This window comes from Gopherus flavomarginatus, chromosome 18 (genome assembly GCF_025201925.1).
Source record: "Gopherus flavomarginatus isolate rGopFla2 chromosome 18, rGopFla2.mat.asm, whole genome shotgun sequence".
In the NCBI taxonomy this organism is placed as follows: domain Eukaryota; kingdom Metazoa; phylum Chordata; order Testudines; family Testudinidae; genus Gopherus; species Gopherus flavomarginatus.
Window position 1 is genome coordinate 8,974,155 of NC_066634.1, and position 20,793 is coordinate 8,994,947.

Genomic DNA, 20,793 nt, shown 5'->3' on the forward strand with positions numbered 1-20,793 from the left:
GCCGGTTACAAGGCTCATCGGACACACCCAGAAACCAGCTCACACCCAGACGGGGGGTTAAAGCCCCAGCGAACAAGGGGCGCTGGGAACATCCCCGCGGTGCAGACAAATGTACCAAGTCACCGGGCAGAGACAGACCCGGCACTGACCTGCCCCCCCCCCGGTCCTCGGCCTCCGCCCCCCCGCGCTCCCGCTCCCTCCCCCGCCCCGATCAGCTGCTTTGTGCGGGGGGCTGAAAGGGGGGAAGCGGCGCGGCACGTTCCCACGCGGAGCAGGTTAATACACTGCACGGGGGGCGGGGCTGGGGGCGGAGTTGGGGGGGGTGTCAGGTTGACCCAGGGACCTGCCCTCACCTGGGCTCGGAGAGAACGGAAGCGCCCCGGGGCAGGCTGGGAGTTGTAGTTCCTGGCTCGTCTCGGAGCGGAAGTGGCGAACGGTTGCTCAGGCAACGCGCCCCCTCCCGGAGCACACTGGGAAGCGTAGTTCTTCCTCTCACACGCGGCCTCTATTGGAGGAGGGGCCATAACTCGTCAGTTCGCCGGGCCTCTCCCCGCTCCCTGATTGGCGGAGATAGCGCGGGACAGAGACTCGGCGCGTGGTGTGCCGGCCTGGTTCCCTCGCCCCGAGGCTTCGCTGCCCCCGCCCCCTCCGCCACGGGGAGCCGGGGGGGGGCACCAGTGGGACCCGCCCCGGTGCTGCTGGGGGGACGCGGGCTTGGGGGCAGCTGGCGGGCGGGGCTGGGCCGAGAGGCGCTGAGGCGAGACGGGGAGCGGCGGCTCCGCACGGGGGGGGGGGGGGGCTGGGGGCTCAGACACCCAGTTTCAGGTGCCAGGCCCAGCCCCTGCCCCGGGAGCAGCCCCGGGCCCGTGGGAGCCGGGCGGGGGGGCCACAGGGCAGAGGCAGCGCGGAGTGAAAGAGCTTCACCCCCCCCCCCCGCTGGGCCTGGGGGGGCAACGGGGGGAGGGGCTGAGCTGTCTTTTTCCCATCCCCCCACTCCCCCAGTCCATCCCCAGGGTGTGAGGTTCCTCATCTTCAATCTCTGCTACACCCAAACCTGCCAGGTTCCCCTTTTCAACCACTGTAGGGTCATCCAACCGCTGACACCCATCCACTCTGGGCTCTCTAAATCCCACATTCCCACAATGCTCCTTGGTAACCCCACCCTCCTCTATCCCTAATCCCCCTATTCCCTTCCCTGGGGTCCTCCTGGACACTCCAACCCACAGTCAGGCCCCCACATACATCCCAGTCATTCACATACTGAGCTAGTTCTTCAGGGACCCCCACAGCGCAGCAAACTTCTCCATCCATGAGCCCCATGGAAGGTGAGGAAGCTCCCACTTTGGCTGGGCTGGGTGTGGGTGTTAATCTTTTCCTGTCTTGTGTGTGCTGTGCTCACAAAGGCTTTTTGCTCCCTCGAGGTGGGGTGTGGTTTTGGCCGAAGATGAGGTGTTTTGGTGGCCCTGTGGATGCAATGTGGTGTCTGGAATGGGGCGTGTGTGTTCCCATCATGCCCCTTCCCCTCTGCCGGCAGAGCTGAGGACAGACAGGTCTGAGGAGCAGAGCAGGAGCTCTGGGAAGGAGAAGAGCAATATGAAGATGGCGTCTAAGATGAGGCCAGGTAACTTCTGTGGAGGGAGACATGCTGGACAGGGCCTAGGATTGGGGAGACAAGCAGGTGTGAGCCCCGGGCTCAGATTTCTAATTCTAGCTGTGATGACAGAATGGGAGGAGGGTTGAAGCCGAAGCCCTGGGGTGCGGGAGTAGCGAGAAGAGGAGCCTCACCACCATTGCTTTTTCTTTTCCTCTTGTGCTGTGTTTCCTAGCAAGGGAAAAGAAGTCGTGGGGACGGAGTCCAGCCCTGAGGTGAGATGGAAAGTGATCGAGAGCAGTGACAGCGTGAATCCTGTTGATGCCAGGCAAGACCTGCCCAACTGGGACAAGAGTAACCGTCTCTGTCGGTGAGATGTGTATCTGGTTTGGGAAGGGCTCTGGTTACAGCCCTCCTGGCTCCAGGCAGGGACTTCCCATTACCTGGGTGTGGGTTTCCGGACTAGCTGTGGCTTCAGGGGAGATGATGTTGCCATTTGCAAGAGCTGATCATCTCTCTGGCCAGGAGTGGTGTGTGCTCCCTAGCAGAAAGTTGGATCTATGAGGGTGACTCCCTGTTGTGAATTTCTTTCGTCCTCCTAGGTTTCTCTCTCTGTGTTGGCCAACTTTCACTCAAACTCTCTCTCTCTCCTTTCACGGACAGCTGTCATGTTCAGTTGCCTGCATTCTCTTCCTCTGCTCCCCCTCCCCCAGTCTCCTATGGGCTCATCTTGGTCTATCTGCCCAAGGGCAGGGTCTCTGCCATACTGGGAAGGATGTGTCCTGCCTGCCAGGATAAGGGGGTTGCTCCTCCCACCCCCTATCTTTGGGAAGACCTCATTGCTGTAACTGGGTCACAGTGTGAATGGCCAGTCATGTCTTTGGGGCTGTGAGGTCTGAGAGTGAGAGGGATGGGCTCACGGTCATGGCTTTGGGCAGAGGAGAAGTGGGGCTGGGATTAGAGATGCCCCTTTCACCCGCTAGCTCCATTACTGCATCACCCAAAAGCCTCGCTCAGGGTCCACTATGCTTCCTTGTGCTGGGCACTGCAGGGACAATCAGAGGGACAGCAGGATGCATGAGGAAATAGATGAGTTTGTGAGGCAGATGGGTGAAGGGGGGTGTGTGGCATACATTGGGGATGGATGGGGGGTTGAGGGTTGGACAGACAGCAGGACAGATGGAGAGCTGTAGGGACGGATGGTGATGTCACAGGCTGGACTTGTGATGGGTTCAGCTCATGGCCGCTGACTCTGTCATCTCCTGCCCCCATCTGCCCGTCTGACTCTGCCCCTGTCTCTTGCAGGCAGCACTCAGCAGAGTCTGGCCCTGTTGTTACACTGGTGTCTACATCCAGCGCACACCTGTGCGTAATGTGCTCCTGGAGAGCTCAGGCAGGGAGAAGCATGTGGCTCGTGGCTGCTTAACCAGCTACTCCAAAGAGTGCCGCAGATCTCCCCCTCCTTGGGCAGCAAGACCCTGGCCTGGGGGTTCCCTGTCCCTCCTCGCTTCCAAAGCAGCCTGCTCAGTGCAGAAATTGAGGTCACCTGTCTCCGCCCAGCCTCTAGCTGGAGCTGCTCCAGCCCCGAATTGCTGGTATCCAGCCTGGCCGGAGTTGGTGCGATATCCTAGCAGAGCCCGTTCTTTCTCCCCAGGAAATTATGATTTTCCCCACTGTAGTTAGTTGCTCTTTCTCTGCTTCCCTATAGCCCCTCCCCAGTGATAGTGACCCCTGCTGGCCAGGCACGGGAGTGTTCTGTAGTTGCCTTCTTGGAGGAGCAGTGACTCCTGGTGGCGAGGGGCAGCAGTGCCTGGCATGTATCCCCCGTAGCATTGCTGTAGCGACCCCTGGTGGCAACTGAGGTCAGTTGTCTGTGTGACCCCACTACTGCCATTGTGCCTGTGAGTGCTGGTGGGTAGGTGAGGTAGGGCCGTGTATGTACATCAGCCATTGGAGCAGAGCCCTCTGCGTATCCCACTCTCATCTCGGTGACTCGAGTTTCCCAGGTGGGGCAGTCCTCTATGTGTATTTACTCCCCACAACCCCTGCATTGGGCCTATGACCACTGGTAGCCAGAGGAGTCAGTCCCCAAGCTGTATTCTTCACCTCCCCCAAGGTGGCAGGGTGCCTGGGTGGCTGTGTCAAGCGGTGCCCTGGGTATCTTCCAGCCCCTTTGTGGCAGTGAGCCCTGCTTCTGGTGTGTATCACTCCCCCACTAGGGATGTGCACTGGTGGCCAAGTATGGCAGTGCCCTTTTTGTAGCCCCCTCTCTCCCCTCCCCCTTCCGCAGGGTGACCAGATAGAAAGTGTGAAGAATTGGGATGGGGTGGAAGATAATAGGCACCTACATAAGAAAAAGACCCTGAATATCAGGACTGTCCCTATAAAATCGGGACATCTGGTCACCCTATCCCCTCTACTCCTGTGCCAGGTATGGCAGTCACTGATCCCTGGCATCCCTGTGGGGTAATACCCTCTGTCTATCCCCCAATTGGGGCAGTGACCCCTGCTGGTCAGGTGGGGCAGTGCCCTGTGTGTGTGTGTCCCCTATTTAGGTAGTGACCCCGATGGCTAAGTGAGGCAGTGGCCTTTGATTTCCTCTTCTCTCCCCAGCCCCCTCTGTCTCTGGGGTAGGGCCCCCAGTTGGGGCACTACTCGATGTGTATCTCTACTAATTGGAGCAGTGACCTCCCCATGGTGCCCTGGTGTGGCAGTGCCCTATTGGTATCTCCCTCCCCCTCTCCCCACGCCATTGTGGTAGTGGCCACTTCAGGCAGTGGCCCGTTTATCATCTCCCCCCCACCAGCACCATTGCAGCAGTGCCACCTGGTGGCCATGTGCGGCAGTACCCTGCCTGTATTCCCCGCAACCATTGCTGCAGTGACCCGAGGTGCCCAGTTTGAGTAGTAGCCTGTGTGTACCTCACCTCTTGGGGCAGTAACATGTGTGGCCAGCTAAGACAGTGCACAGTCTGTGACGTCTGGTGGCCCTGTAGGGCAGTGGCCTGTATGTACCATCTCCTCTGGAGCAGTGACCACTGGTGTCTTGGTGCTAAAATGCAGCCACCTCTGAGTTACGTGGTGGGGCTGTTTACAGGACAGTGGGGACAGCCCCCCCATTCAAGAAAGTAGGGGAAAATCTGGTGTTTGGGGCAGAACGTTCCACCTTCTATTGAACTGTGATGCTCTGAGCACCTTTCTCCTTCCATGAAGAAGACCCTGTGTGACTCCAGAGCTGGTCCAGTAACAGGTATCACCTCACCTGCCTTGTCTCTCTGGTATTCTGGCCAGTGTCCAACTTCTCCTTCACTGTTGGTCTTCAAACCTCCTCCAAGCCTCCCCCACAGTCCCTTAAGATGCCAAACCTCCCCTGGAGCCGAACCCTGGGGAAGGCACCTCACCTGAAAACCCTACGGCACCATGGGAGTGGTAGTGTCCACTGCCTCCATCTCCCACCAGCCAGGACAGACCCCACAGCACCATGGGAGTGGTTGTGTCTCCTGCTTCCATTTCCTGACAGCTGCTGCCAGGCCCGGCCCAGACTTCCCATTTCTGGTGCGAGTCTGGAAGCAGGTGCTGCCGTGAGGCGGTGCCGGGAAGGGTGGTGCTGGTGTCAGGAGAAAACAGGAGGAGTAGGTGGGTCTGTACTACTCCAGGGAGGTGCTGACCTTGCTGTGAAAGGGCCTCGCAATTAGAGGAGATGTCATCTCCCTGCCCTTCCACGCTCTGCACCAGCCCCTGCTTGTCACGGGAGCAGGGCTGGCTCCAGGCACCAGCGTAGCAAGCAGGTGCTTGGAGCAGCCAATTCAAAGGGATGGCCCGTCCGGTATCAGGGCAGCATGTCTGGGTCTTTAGCGGAAATTCGGCGGCGGGTCCCCCATTCCCTATCTTAGTCTTTGAGCTGCCACCAAATGTCTACCAAAGAGGAAGGGAGGGAGGACTCGCCGCTGAACTGCCGCAGAAGAAGCAGTGTGGTTGAGCTGCTGCCGAAGAGCCACAGCATTTTTTTCTTTCTTATTTACTTTCTCCACACTGGTCATGGTTTTATAGACCTCCGTCGTATCCCCCTTTAGTCGTCTCTTTTCCAAGATGAAAAGTCCCAATCTTATGAATCTCTTCTTAGACGGAAACTGGTCCATATCCCCTCATCATCTTAATTGTCCTTTTCTGAATCTTTCCCATTCCAATAGATCTTTTTGGAGATTGGGGCGACCGCGTCAGCATGCAGTATTCAAGATCTTGGCGTTCCATGGATTGATATTGAGGCGATATGATAGTTTCTGTCTTCTTACCTATCCCTTTCTTAATGATTCCCAACACTTCACTGCACATTGAGTGGATGTTTTCAGAGAAGTATCCACAACGACTCCCAGATCTCTTTCTCGAGTGGTAACAGCTAAGTTAGACCCCATCGTTTTATAGGGATAGTTGGGATTATGTTTTCCAATGTGCATTACTTTGCACTTAAGAGCACCGACGTTCATCTGCCATTTGGTTGTCCCGTCACCCAGTTTTGTCAGATCTCTTTGTGGCTCTTCGCAGGCTGCCTGGGACTTAACTATCCTGAGCAATTTTGTATCATCTGCAAATTTTGCCACCTCACTGTTTACCCCTTTCCCCAGATCATTTATGAATAAGTTGAACAGTACTGCTCCCAGTACAGACACCTGGGGATAAGAGAGGGAAGATCCTCTTCTGACACTGGCAGACCAGGTGCCAACTCATGCCAAGGCCCCTAGGCCTTACTGAAAAGTGACAAACGCATGGCTGGAAACTAGTCTTGCTCACCTGTTTGTTAGTGTTGTTAAAACAGGCATTAGATTCATAAAAATGTGTTTAGAGTTTATGACAAGCTCGTGAGTTGCTGCATGCATTATTTTTACCTATAATAGCCGTAGCCCATGTTGTAAGGTGATCTATAAGCGTTGGCACTACAGCTGTAAATCCCCTTGCCGCCACCCTGCCACCAGTCAGGAGAGAAGCATTATGAAGTGTAAAATGCTAGGTTACCAGAAGAGGCGTCATCTCCTTTCCAACAAGAGAAGGCCCTTACTGAGACATCAGACAAGCCACTGTGGATCATCCGTGGACAAAAGACCTGGTTGATTGCTCCCCGTAACGCACCCACAAGGAGGCAGAGACCTGCACAAACACTTGCCCCCATCAGCTTGAGCTCTGGGGGAATGGAATAAAAATCCCTGTCAGGAAGATAATTCCCACCCCCCGGGATGCTGCTTGAACTTCATGGAGACAGCATGCCTTCTAAGCATACAAAAAGAATCCCGGCTGCTTGAACACCTGGGTGGCAAGATAGAGTCAGAATGCCTAAGGAGAACGTCTATGACTCCATGTTCAGGCTATTCTAGTGCCTGACAAGTTCACACTTGATACGTGGTGGGTGAAATCAAACTGTGGAACACACAACCATGAGGAGCCCCACTGCCTTAGGGTTAAGGTTATGCCATTCAATTTCTTTCAGGGTATATTTTGGTTCTGAGAAGTAAAAGGCTGCTCTTTGTGTGTGTGTGTGGGGGGGTGTTATGGACTGAGGTAGCAAAGGTTGGTTGCAGAGGTGGTGCATGTGCCACAAAAATTGTGCCCCCCACCCCCACCCCAGCTCTGGTCCCAGAGTCCAGAATTTGCATAAACCCGCCTGCTGACCTGTGACTAAGAATTTCACCCTACTAACTCTTCCAGCAAAACAGGCCAAAGAAAGTATGTGCAAGCGCTGTACCGCAGCCCCCGTGCTCTTTTCGGTTCCTTCCCACAGAACTTTCACTGCATACCAGTCCAGTTCCTTGCTGTGGCTTGTCTAAGAGCTGTATGCATATGCTAGAGCATACCCTGAGCTGATTCCCGACTTTTGGGCTCCATACAGCCTTGCCCGTCTGTGTCTCTGTGGCGCAATGGGTCAGCATGTTCAGCTGTTAACTGAAAGGATGGTGGTTTGAGCCCACCCGGAGACGGTGATAAGCCTGTGCTACTTCGTTGCTTCCCTGAGGCCTGCGGGGAGCCTCAGAAGTCCCATTTTGCTGCCTCTTGGCCTCAGTGCTTTCAGCTGGTGGCCCAAAGAGCGTGCTGGATGCCATTCAGAAACCCGTCTCCCAGCAGCCGTGCCAGAGGCTCAGGCTTAATCCTCAAGGCCGAGCACAAAAACTTTCAGCTGGGAACATTTTGCTCCTTTCCCGCCTCCGCCCAAGTGGCAAGGGAGAAGCGGACGAGACACGCCGGCTCAAAGACGCCTTCCTCCCACTTCCCTGTAGGCTGTGCAAAGCTCTTGGCCTGCCTCATGCCTCATCAGGAAAGAGCGGCCATGCTGCCCAAGCCTGAGTCACGTGCGCAGCCTGGCCCGCCCCGGCTGACGGCGCGCAGAGCCAAGCGAGCCAATGGCAGGTCGAGTCAGTAGCCTCGGCTCTTTCCCTTGACAGCCGCACAGCGCTGCCCAGCGCCCCGAGAGCCTCCCTCATGTTCTCCCACAACCCGCTGGGGTGGGTAGGAAAAGGGGACCAGGAAGCACTGCAGCCTCATTCTGGGACAGGAGGCCCTGGGCACGCCCGGACCTCCCTCTTGCCTTCAGCCCAGGCAGCCAGAGGTGCCAGGGAGCTCCCTGGCAGGCCGCCACCTCAGCCACCTCTTGCTGCTCTGCTGGTCACCACCTCGCTGCAAGGCCCGGAGGGAAAAGAAATGAGCGTATATGTAGCAGAGGATGGCTTCGATCCATTGACCTCTGGGTTATGGGCCCAGCATGCTTCTGCTGCGCCACTCTTCTGCTCTTTGCAACTTTGCCACCCAGCCGGCACTATCCAGATTAGTGCCTTACGAGCTCGCGCGCTGGCAGGCAGATGCACAGGCAGCGAGGCAGCTGCCCTGGTCACAGGATTTTACAGCATCTACAGGGTAAAAGGGATCTATTTGGGGTTTGGACCCCACTGGGAGCTGGGTATCTGAGTGCCGGAGACAGGAGCACTTCTTAAACTGTTTTCAATTAAGCCTTCAGCTGGTGGGGGATGAGGTTCAGCCTTGGATCCGTGTCTGCAGCAGGCAAGTGCCTCTGGCTCAATCGGCCCCCCTCGCTGTCTTAGCAGACTAAAACCCGGAGCAAACGCACATGCCTTGCAAAGGAACAGGAGCTGGGATCTCGAACAAATGTCAACATTTTATTAAGATGACGTTCAAAGAAAAAAAAGTGTATGGTACAGCGTTTAGGCGCAGAAGTTTCTGGTGATCAGGGAACAACATACAGATTACCCAGGGGGTGCGAAGTTCGGTTTAAGATCAGGCGTCATAAGGAATACATAATCTGCAATAGCCCCGACTGGCGGTAAAAGGTTAATGTACAGACATTGAGTTGGGAGGGTATGTTGTCCATGTGAGGGCTACATTCAGGTGTGGAGTATAATGAGTGGATACAACTATGAGAATGGATTGACCTGGGTTTGGTGAGTTTTAACATTCAGTGTTTTTGAATTTTTGCCACAATCTAGTTTAAGCAGGGTCATTATGAACTCTACTCTGCTATCTGTTGGTGATCTGTTGAAAGGCCTTTTGAGGCTGATGTCATTTGCATGGTTCCACCCACCCCGGATTGCATGATGGGAGTGCTTGTCCAAACGGTCATTTCAGCTGCTGTAGGATCCCCAGTCTCTTTGTTATTGGGGCAGGAGTACTCCAGTGTATTTTCCTGTTCGTTTTGGATCAAGGAGAGAGTAACTGTACATGATATTTGAGGCCTGAGAGCTTCACCCTCTCCTGAAAAGTACTCACCCATTAAGGAGTCTGGGTTCTGCACACCCAATGTTTGTGGGAGGTAGGAATAGATGTTTGTTTGGTGCTTTTTGGCTTGTGCCTGCTGGTTTTCTTCTTGGTGTGTAAAGACAGAAGCATTTTTTAATCTCTTTGAGTTATTGTCAGTGCTGCAGTCGTTTCCCTTAAGCTTATGCTGTTTGATCTCTTTCAGGGTGTGTTTTGGTTCTGAGAGGTAAAAGACTGCTCTGTGTGTGTGTCCTGAAATCATGAACTGCTAAGTTTCTTTCTACTGTCTTTGATTCATATCACCGGAATAACTGCACTTTATTACCCCTGCCCTAATAAGAAAGAGACTGTGGATCCCACAGCAGCCGAAATGACCCTTTGGACAAGCACCACCATTGTGCAATGCGGGGTGGGTGTGACCATGCACATCAGCAACAAAAGACCTTTACAACAGATCACCAACAGATGTCAGGGTAGAGTTCATTCTCACCCTGCTTACATCCTTCCCCCAGCCGAGAATTGGTGGTCCTGATAAATCACATTCTCTATTATACCAACTCATTGGTATTGAATGTGAAGTTATGGCTAGCAAAAGTAGCCACCCATCTCTGCCTTGTAGCATCCAGCTTAGCCCTTGTTAACACATAAGTCAGTGGATTGTTCTTTGTCCACACCTGAAACTGAGGACCACACAAGTAGTCTCGAAATTTCTCAGTGATGGCCCATTTCAAGACCAAGAACTGCTGCTGGTGGATGGGATAGCGAGTTTCGCTATCAGACAGTCCTTAACTGGCAAAGCCTACAGATTTACATTTCCTTCCACTTCCTGGTACAGGATTGCTCCCAGACCCTCCAAACTGGCATCAGCATGCAGGATAAACGGTTTGTTTGGGTTAACAAGGACTAGGACTGGCACATGAATCAGGCAAATAATTATTTCCTGTAAAGCCCTGTCACTTCTCTCATCCCGCCATGTCCCAAATGGAGAAGAGAGGAGCCCCTCCCGTGTCCCAGGTCAGGAACACCAGATTGGAGGGGGTGGGGGAGAGAGAGGATGAGGTGTTAATGACTCAGTCCAGGTCTGTTAGTACTGCAAAGGAGAAGATTTCTTTCCTCAGTCCAGATCAACTGGAATTGTTGTTGCAGTGCGGGAGAGATGTTTCTCATTTGGTTCATAGATGCTTTAGTGAGAAGGGACAGGCAGAGGTTTCTTCTTCTCTCTGCAGCTCAAATCACACACTTCTTTTCTGCTTTTTGTTCTGGCTTGATTTCTCTCTTGCATCTCAATTTTCTCTTTCCTGACCTCATTCCATGGCATTCACAGCCCAATTCTCTATCCTAACCCTGAGTCCTCTGCTGCACCCTGAATGTCTCATTCTAACCCCACCCCAGAGTCTGCACCCCCAGAGCCAGTGCCTTCATCCCTCTGCACTCCAACTCTGTCCCATGTAGCCTGATTTAGGGTGTACTAATAATATTAATTTGGATAATTTGATGAAAAATTAATTTATTAGCTTACATTTAATTTAATTTAATTAAGTTACAAAGTTACAGTTGCATTACTGCTATTCAGAAGATACATATGGCATTATATGCAACAAAGTTTTGGTTAATATACTCACAGCCTTCCTTGATAACTTGGTGGTAAGAGACACAGGAACAGCCTTGCAGTTCAGGTTTCTCAGTTCTTAAGTGAAAGATGCAGTGCTTAGAAAAAGCTGGTGTTACTTAGGATTTACTGGAATATGTTAAACTTAAAATCAAAACCTAATAAAGAATAACAACTTAAGGAAACCGAACTTAGCCTAGTTCCCTTGAAACTTAAAGTTTAAGAACAAGTACAGCCTGCTGATAGTAGATAGAGAGAGAGTGGAGGAAGTAAGTCACAATGATAGAGCAAAGTGCTCTAGCGAGGTGGTTTACCTCTTTTATAGGGCACAAGGGCCGGAAATCCTTCCTCCTATGCCCAAATTTCATTCCTCACCCACAAAACATTAGGGTACGTTTACTTCATAGGCTAGTATGTTTGTGCCTGTTGATGACATGTACATATGCACATAAGTTACCTTGGGTTGTTTTGGTTTTTTTAGTTGGAATGGAGCTTTTAATTGACATTTTCTGGATTTGAATGGCTACCCTGCAACACCAGTTTCGACATAGTTCTGCATATTTTATACAGATTTGACCAGTATTCAAGGATTCAATTCCTCTATAGGAGGTTTTAGTGGTCATGCTTATTTATTTGATGTTATTTTATCATTCTGCTGTAGCACACTTTTTTGATAAAATGTTGAAATTATTAATTTACAGCATTTGTTAGTTTTTATTTTTACAAACAAAGTTTTTCTTAATGTTTGGGTTTTAAATTAAGCCTTGTTTTTGGTTTCAATTTTCATTTAGGTTTTGGTTACTGATGGGATCTTTAAGAGAACTTTGGATTCAGTACTAAAATTTGGACAGATTTAGAATATTTAAAGTAAACCCTGTTTACTATTTTATTTTAATAAAGTTTGTATTGCTGTAAACCCTAGCCGGGGGGAGAGGAGATGAGCCTGGCCTTTAACTGAGAAGGAGCAGAGGCATGGCCCCCGTGAAGGGTGGGGCCAGGTGATGGGGGGCACAGCCCCCCAATTTTTTTTGTCTAGCCCATCTCAGTCCCCCACTAAAAGAGAAGAGTCTGATGCCACCCCTGCTGGTCACTGGGTGTCACTGCTGCTCCATGGGAAACATGCTCTGTGCCTTACCCAGACTGGTGGGAAACACACTCTGTGCCTTACTGTGACTGGTCCGTGGGTGTCACTGCTTGTAGAGCGCAGACACATGCTGTGCATTACACCACCTGACCAGTGGGTGTCACTGCTGTATCAAGGGAAACACCTTCTGTGCATTACCTTGAATGACCACGAGGTGTCACTGCTGCTCCAAGGGAAACATACTCTGTGTGTTACCCTGATTGGCCACTGGGTGTCACTGCTGCTCCATGGGAAACATGCTCTGTGCCTTACCCAGACGGTTGGGAAACACACTCTGTGCCTTACCGTGACTGGTCCGTGGGTGTCACTGCTCGTAGAGCGCAGACACACGCTGTGCATTATACCACCTGACCACTGGGTGTCACTGCTGTATCAACAGAAACACCTTCTGTGCGTTACCCTGAATGACCACGAGGTGTCACTGCTGCTTCAAGGGATACATACTCTGTGTGTTACCCTGATTGGCCACTGGGTGTCACTGCTGCTCCAAGGGATACATACTCTGTGTGTTATCCTGATTGGCCACGAGGTGTCACTGCTGCGCCAAGCAAAACACCTTCTGTGCATTACTTTGACTGCCCACTGGGGGGTCACTGCTGCTCCAAGGGAGACATAAGAACGGCCAGACTGGTTCAGACGCAAAGTCCATCTAGCCCAGTATCCTCCTGTCTTCTGACAGTGGCCAGTGCCAGGTTCCCAAAAGGGAATGAACAGAGGAGGGAATCATCAAGTGATCTATCCCCTATTGCCCATTCCCAGCTTCTGGCAAACAGAGGCTACAGGCACCATCCCTGCCCACCCTGGCTAATAGCCCTTGATGGATCTATCCACCGTAAACTTATCTAGTTCTTTTTTGAACCCTGTTATAGTCTTGGCCTTCACAATGAATTCCACAGGTTAACTACGCAACCGCCCTGAGTTTACCACCCCCTCCCCGGCCAGGTTGTATATGGAAAAAAGGATGAGGATGAGGAGAGCCATGATGTGTCTGTCACTGGCTGGTGCCTCAGTTTCCTCTAGGCAGCAGTGTTGCAGGCTCCTTTGGTCTGTGCCCATGCAACTGTGTCTGGGGAAGGGGGAGTAGAGGCTCATGCTTCCCAGCCCCACGCCCTATCCCCAGCAGCTGGGGAATCCAGGCCAAATTTAACCCTGGTAGCTGGGCTGGGATTAGCCTGGGCTGGGGTAGGGCTGGGGAGGAATTGGGAGGGAGACAGACGCACCTGCTGTGAGGGAAGATCCTCCCATTCCCTCCCAACCCCCTTCACTCTTTGCAGCATAGCACCCCCTAGCATTTCTTTCTCTGTCATGGGAGCTGTCTGCTGCCTGCTTCTCCCTTAGCATCATCTCTCCCCATCCTGGGGCACTGGCATTGCCCAGCCTGTGCAAAAAGGCAGGCCCTGGTGTGCCCCATGGCACTGCCTTGCAATTGTGGGGGCAGCTGTTGGATGGAGCCATATCGAAATACGGGGGGTGGGCAAGGCTGGGGACAAGGACTCCTGGGTTCTCCCCTCAAATGTGGGAGGGGAGTGCAGGTTAGGGGGTAGAGTGGGGGAAGGGCAGGGCTGGGATCCAGGGATACTGCTTTTTCTGGTTTTCTCCACCTCCTGCAGCTGCCTCGGTCCTTTCAGTGCATTTCTTGTTCCAAATTCATTTGCTGACTTGTGTAACTCACCCCAGAGGTGGCTGCATTTCAGTGTTGAGTGAGGCACCCTTGGCTGCATCACCTCCTAACCGTGTCTCTCTCCCCCTTCGAGTGACCCTGCAGCACTCAGAAAACATCCACAAGATCATGGGGCACTTTGAGCACTGGGCAGGCAGGGGCCAGGCACCCAGCCCTCCCTCCAGTGAATGGGACCCAGCACACTTTACTTTTTACAGGGATTAAAAAGGGGCAAAGAGAGGCAAATCAGAGGAGGGGGTGGCCAGGGTCCGAGCAGGGGGTGGAAATTGACTGGTTGGGTGGTCAAGCAGCTGGAGGCAGAGTTAGGAGAGGGACTGAAGGGCAAAGTCAGGGACAGGGGAAGGAGCCAAAGTTAAGCCCAGAGGGAGGCGCTGCCAGAAGGTTAAACCCTGGCACAGGCAGGTGTGAGTCACCCAGCAGAAGGAGAAAGATTCACTCTTACACAGCTGGAGACAGGGAAGTTGAGCTCTGGGGCTTTACCACAAGCATGGGTGGCAAGTTTGTAGAAATTTTGGTGGTGCCCAGAACCTGCCCCCCAAACTCCACCCGCACCTGCCTAAGGTTCTCGGAGGGGGCTTGGGGGGAGGGAGGTCTGGGGTGCAAATCCTGGGCTGGGGATTAGAGTGCAGGAGGGGTGCAGCGTGCAGGCTCTGGGAGAGAGTTTGAGGTTGGGAAGGAGTGTGTGGGTGCACCCTCTGGGAGGAAGTGCAGGGCTGAGGATGTGAGATTCATGGTACAGGAGGGGGCTCAGGGCTGGGAGATGAGGGGTTCATGGCTAGGGCAGATCGTTGGGGTGTGAGGGCTGTGGGGCTGAAGATGGGGGGGTTCATGCTGAAGGGGGGCTTAGGGTGCAGAGGGCAGCCTGCCTTGCCATCAGTGGTGGGTGGGCACTAGGACCCTCAGGCAGTAGATAGCAGTTCTGCCCAGAATCCCTCTACTCCAACAGTAGGGGCAGACGCACGCTGCTTTTTGTCAGGCAGGGACACAGCACGGCAGGGGGGACATGCAGGGGCAGAGACTCAGTTCCAAATATTGCTGGAGCCCGAGCACCACAAATGTATGTAACCTGCTGCCTATGACCACAAACCAACACAAGGTCCAGCTGAGATTTGAACTCAGATTACAGGATTCAGAGTCCTGAGTGCTGCCCATTACACCATGGGACCAGCTTGTGCTGCTTTCTCTGCACATTGGTGACCCTCATGGGGCTGGCTTGTGTAAGGGGGCTCTTGGCCCTTTACTAAAACTTAGTGTGTGTGTGTGGGGGGGGGGGTTGGTTGGCTAGTTCCCAGCACCAATAGAAGGGGGAAGGATCAATGGGAAATCAGGACCCTGAGACTGACAGTCCCCAGGGACAATGGGGAGAGGCCAAAGCTCCAAGTTAGCTGCACTGACAGGCCAGGCAGTGTAATGAGAGAGTCACCTGGCCAGGGGGTCCCATCCTCCATGTGAACTGGGACTGCCTGGGCGAGAGTGGGGCAGAGCTAAGGAGAGAGCAGGAGCCCGAGAAGAGCCGGGGAGCAGAGCTGTGCAGGTGTAGTGCCAGAAACTGCTGCATGTAGGAATTTGCAACCTGTAGCAGTTACTGATACCTGAGGTTGTTCTTATTTGATGACCTGTCCTAATTGGCTAAAACTTGACAGTGGTTTGTCTAGCAAAGGCCAGTCCCTGGCCCCTTGGTCCAGACATCCTCCTTCATATCAGGCTAGGGTGACCAGATGTCAAAGATGAAATATTGGGATGTGGGGGGCGGAGCAAAAAAAAACCAGAGGGCCCCCCCGTCACCAAGCGGCAGTGGCACAGCCCCATCTCCAACCAACTCTCGGCTCCAACCCCCGCTACACCCCCAGCTCCCCCATCCCCTCACTCCTGGGCCCAGCCTGGGCTCCAAGCTCTGCAGCCGAGCCATGATCCGGGCCCCTCCTGCAGCTCCCGGGCAAGGGGTGAACCAGGCAGCTCCCGGCAGGAGCGTGTCCGCCCCACGTGTGTCTCCACAACCCGCCCACCTGGGCCCTGCCTGCTCCGTGCTGCCTCCAGCCCCACTGCGCTGCCCGCAGGCTGCAGGGCTGGAGCAGCTTCCGTGCTGCGCTTCCGGCCATGGCCATGGCCCGTGGGCAAACCTGGGAGGGAGGAAGAATGCCACGTGCTTGGGGAAGAGGCAGGGCCAGAGCGAGGATTTGGGGAGGGATCCAATGGGGCAGTGAGGGGGTGGGGCTGGGGGCAGGGCCAGGGCTGGGATTTAGGGAGGGATCCAATGGGGGAATGAGGTGGCAGAGTTGCGGAGGGGTAAGTATCCCTCCAGACTATGCCTGTGTGCTGGAGAAGAGGACAAAGTTATTTGTTTGTCCAGGGTCCCGACCAAACATCAGTCGGGACACTGAACATACAAGCAAATATCAGGACAGTCCCGATAAAATCGGGACATCTGGTCACCCTACATCAGCTTCAAGTTGAGAATCATTTCCCATTCCCGCTCTGTGGGAGGGGAGACTTTTAAATGCACTCTCTGTGTGACTGCACATGGCTAAGCAAAGAGAACAAACCCCAAATCCCCCCGGTGCTTTGGGAGCCAGGTTTGTGGTGGGAATTCTGTAGCTCAGATGACTTCAAACCTGGTCATTGTGATTCTTTACCAGTTTCTCTGGCATTGGGGGATTTGTTTCACTGATGGCTTAGTGGTTAAGGTGTGGGAGTGGAAATGCAATAGGTTTCCCCTGAGCAGGTTTGAATCCTGCTCACAGTGAGGTCTGTGTTTTAGCCAGTCTCTAACCCGGGCAACACCTCTGTACAACCCCCTGAGACACTCACAATTCTCTCCCCACCCCAAGTAAATCCTGTTCTGCTCCTTTCATAGAGATCCCTGGGGCACCACCTCACACTGTGTCCCTGAGGGGTTAGGCAAATTCTCAGCACCTGAAGCCTCTGCCATTCACCTGGTGCCCCATAGATCAGCCAAAGTCCTGGTTCTGCTCCTCTGTCTAGAATGTGAAAGGAGCCAAGTCAGCGACTCCATGGGAGCTATGGGGCTGCAGAACCAACAGAGAAAAAATATGTGCTCAGCACCCACTGGCAGCCAGCTTCCCCCCCGCCCTCTACAGGCCTTGCTGACAAGCTCCTCCTCTTCCCCTTCAGCACCTCCCACTTGCCAGTGATCAGCTGTTCAGTGGGGTGCAGGAGGTGCTGGGTGGGGGGGAGGAGGAACAGGGACAGGAAGGGGGGGGTGGGAGAGACATGGGCAGGAAGGTGCAGGATGGGAAGAGATGGGACGGGGTGGGATGGGGGCAGGGCCTGAGGATGAAAGGGGGGAATTTGTCCCAGACCCCAAACCCCTCTAGGGCTGGCTCTGAAGGGAAACGCTGACTATCACACTGACAATACAACTGACCAGCATTGCGGGGGAGACTGAGGGAGATCCACACTCATCAGGTCTCTTCTCTCCCGCATGGTGAGCCAGACACTGCTTTCTCCTGGCTTTCACTCTAGCAGCTGGACGTCAAGGAGCCATTTCCCCACAGGAAGTGCATTGAGTGCCCCTGTGGTGCTGGGGGGTGGGGCTGGCGCTGCTGCTGGCTCTGGGGCTGGCAGGGGCTGATGTCTGCACAGACTCTCAGCTGCCAGGTCGGAGGGGGCACTTGGGACCTTACCAGACTGGCTCAGTGAAGACGGGGGGTTGACAGACCAATACAGATGATCTCCAGAGCATGGAGCAGCGTCCGCCCATGCAGCCAGGCAATGAGCATTTCCCACAGCCTGGAGCCAAGGGGGAGGCAGCAGCTGCTGTTCCAGCTCCTGGGGGACAGGTCCTGCCAGCCAACAGACACTTCTTACTCACCACAGCTAAGGGCGCCGGGTTCCTCCAGTGGGAGTGTGAAGCAGCCATTCGTTTTCCTGTCCTTTCTGTGTGCAACTGCTGACAAAAACATCCCAGACAGAGAAGCAACAGGCCAGTGAGGCAGGGCAGCCCTCAGGAATGGTGCCAGAGGGTTGCTGGGCAGTGACAGGCAGGGATTGGGGATGAAAACTCCTCTGTGCAGCTGAGCAAGGGCAGTACCAGGGAAGGGGCATCTGTAAAAGTGACCCCACACACCTCTCCTCCTCTGGGCACCTAGAGCAGAGGCAGCTGGTGCTGATAGCTCCAAGGGAAGGCTTAAAAGCCACAGAGCAACTGAGGTCAGGGCTAGAGGAGGGCAGGACCATGCCAATGTGTGGCCTGCAGAGAGGCACAAAAACACCCAGCCAGGCTGCTCCCTGCCATGCCAAACACCTGCTGAAGGTCACCAGCATGTGGGGCAGCTGCTGATGTTCTGTGGATAACATCACAAGATGGTAGGAAACAGGGCCAGCCCCCATGGTGGGGCCTCTGACTGGTCCCACTCACAGTGCTCACTTTTGCAGTGGGGCAGGAGATTTTACCCCAAGAGGCTTTTCCCCAGCTAGCGAGAAGCAGAGAAACACCCAGGCTCCGAAGACGCTATGTAGCAAGTACCCTCCAGCACAGGGACAGGCGCACACACTAGCCTGGGCAGCCGCCCACTTTCTTTGGCAAGTCAGGAATGGCAAAGGCTAGACTGGAAGCACTTGGGGCTCATGCCCCAGCCTTTGTGACACCCAACCCCCAACTCCCCCCTAGGGCTCTAGCTGAAGCCAGAGCATTGGCCTGAGCAGCCAAGAAGAGGTTCCAGCCCTGCAGGGAGCAGAACTTTCAGCACAATGGTAAAACTGCAGAAACACAACCACCAAGGGACTCAAACCCTCAATCTTTTGATCCACACTCAGACACCTTATCCATTAGGCCACGTGAGGGGTTCCTGGGATTTTTTTTTTGCCTTGCTTTTGCCTAGCTGCTCGCTCTTGTGGTGAATGGTGAAGATGGTTTCAACAAGCCTAGGTAGCTCAGTTGATAGAGCATCAGGCTCTTAATCTAAAGGTTCAAGCCCCTCTCTGGGTGCTCAGCTTTTAAGTTGCCTTGTGTGCCAGGAGCCAAATGATTCATGGTGCTGTCCACCAGCCACATGCGGATTCCCAGAAGCCATGGCCATTTCCTGGAAAGATTCCTTTCCTCAGGAATCAGGAGAGAGGCCACATCCACAGGAACAGGCCTAGAACAAGCAGTCTCTGGCTGACAGGAAGAGCTGTGGGGCCAGGTGTTGAGAAAGCTCAGAGGGAGACCAGCAGAGATGAGGGGAAGAGAGACAGAAGCAATGAGTACAGAGGGCAAGTGTACAGGGGGTTCTTGTCTGGCTATTGTGGGGAACTTCCCTGGTTTATACATGACCCTGGTGTAACTTGGCAGAGAAAGGATCTGAGTCCCCACCCCCTTACCAGAGGCCTGCCTGACCCCAAGGACGCTCTTTCTACTCTCATGTGTGGCAGAGTTCTCATAACCCCAACAAGGCTGTGCCCAGGAATCCTGCTGAAAAACCAATTCTAGTCTGGTTGGGGAATTTGGTTTGAATGTATTTCTCTTCTGATTTCTGAATCAGTTCAGCTCAGTCTTTGTCCTCCAGGTGTGTTTCCAGCTGTTGAGTTATGGGGAAGAGAGGCCAAGTCATGCTGTCTCTACTCTTCTTTCATATTTTCTTCCAGCTTGTTAGGAAGCTCCTTTGCTAGGATGTGAATCAAGCAGTGTCCATCCTCACAAGGCAGACTTGTACAAATCATATGATCATTATATGAGAGTGGTGAATATGGGGTTTCCAGGGTGCTGCTTTGAGCACAGCGTGCCACACCTGGGCTTCCATTGCAATGGGAACGTACCCTTAGAGTTCATCTCTCCCGGGATAAAGATGGCAGTAGGGCTGGCCTGGGTCATCTGACTTGGGCTCATGGATGTAAAGCTGAGAAGCTAAAAACTGTGATGCAGATATTTGTGTTCACACTGAAGCCTGGGTTCAAAAACCCTCACCCCTCGTGGGGCCTCAGAGGTTGGACTCAAGCCCATATGTCTGCACTGTAATTTTATAGAGGTTGGGAGGGAGTTTAGCAAGTGGAAATAGTAAAACTGCAGTGAGGGGAGTGGACCACTGACTTATCAGCTCTTAACACCCAAACTTTCAGTAACTCTATTATCAGTGCCTGTGAGTGTAATTTAAACCATAGGTCCATCTAGTTCTGAATCTTGTCTTCTGACAGTAGCCAATGCCAGGTGCCACAAAAACCACTCCCCAAGGCACCACTGAGAGTTGAATCCAGGATCTCCTGTTTACAAAACAGGTACTTTAACCACCTAAGCCATGGTACCTGCTGTTACTTAAAGCATCGTGTCTGCCCACACCTGACTGTCTGCCAATCCCCACTGGGCCCTGACAAACGTTGCTTGTGTTTGGTTTCTGTAAAGCAGAGGAGCAGGTGAAGTTTTGCTCCCAAGGTGTGTGTGTGATTCTTTTGCCAGGTCTACACTACAAAATTAGGTTGGTGTAATTACATTACTTAGGCTGGCAATGCAGTATATCAACCTAATCCCAGTGTAGATAGTGGCTCAGCTGTCAGAACATTCTGGAACTATGAAAGGGGAGGGGCCCAGCCTCTGTAGCAGGAATGCAGGGCAGATGAGTTCACAGCGGGCAGTATGGGATACTGGTGGAGGCCAGTTATGGTGATATAATGAACAGCAGCATTTACACTGACAATTTGTCACTTCAAGTTTGCTGCACAAAGCTCTAGGCCTCTCGTCGAGGTGGTTTTATTTTGTCACCAAAACAGGGCAGTTTTGTCACCAGACGTGGTATTGCAGTGTGTGCACCAGGCAAAAGCTGCTCACCGAGGGAGCGTTGTGTGTTTTTCACACACCTGAGCAATATAATGATGCTGAAATAACTTTGTAGTGCAGACCTGGCCACAGATTCTCTCTCTCTCTCTCTCTCTCTCTCTCTCACACACACACACACACACACACACACACAGAGAGAGAGAGAGAGCTTGCAAGGAAAAGCTCACTTGCTTCTCTGCTTTGCAGAATCCAAACACAAGCAAAGCTTTTCAGACCCCAGTGAGGATGGCAGGGAGTCAGGTGTGGGC

At 53.4% G+C, this 20,793-nt stretch overlaps 1 protein-coding gene and 1 long non-coding RNA gene across 2 annotated transcripts in view; one reads left to right on the forward strand and one right to left on the reverse strand.

Annotated features, from left to right (window-relative positions):
* Positions 1 to 20,793, reverse strand: part of LOC127036605 (zinc finger protein 560-like) — an 813,726-nt gene that overhangs the window by 199,055 nt on the left and 593,878 nt on the right. The window lies entirely within an intron of this gene.
* LOC127036615 (uncharacterized) overlaps positions 1,488 to 20,793 on the forward strand; it is a 56,997-nt gene continuing 37,691 nt past the window's right edge. The window contains exons 1-2 of the long non-coding RNA XR_007770193.1: positions 1,488 to 1,621; positions 1,827 to 1,961. This is a non-coding gene — a long non-coding RNA (uncharacterized LOC127036615). The remainder of the gene's footprint in view (positions 1,622 to 1,826; positions 1,962 to 20,793) is intronic.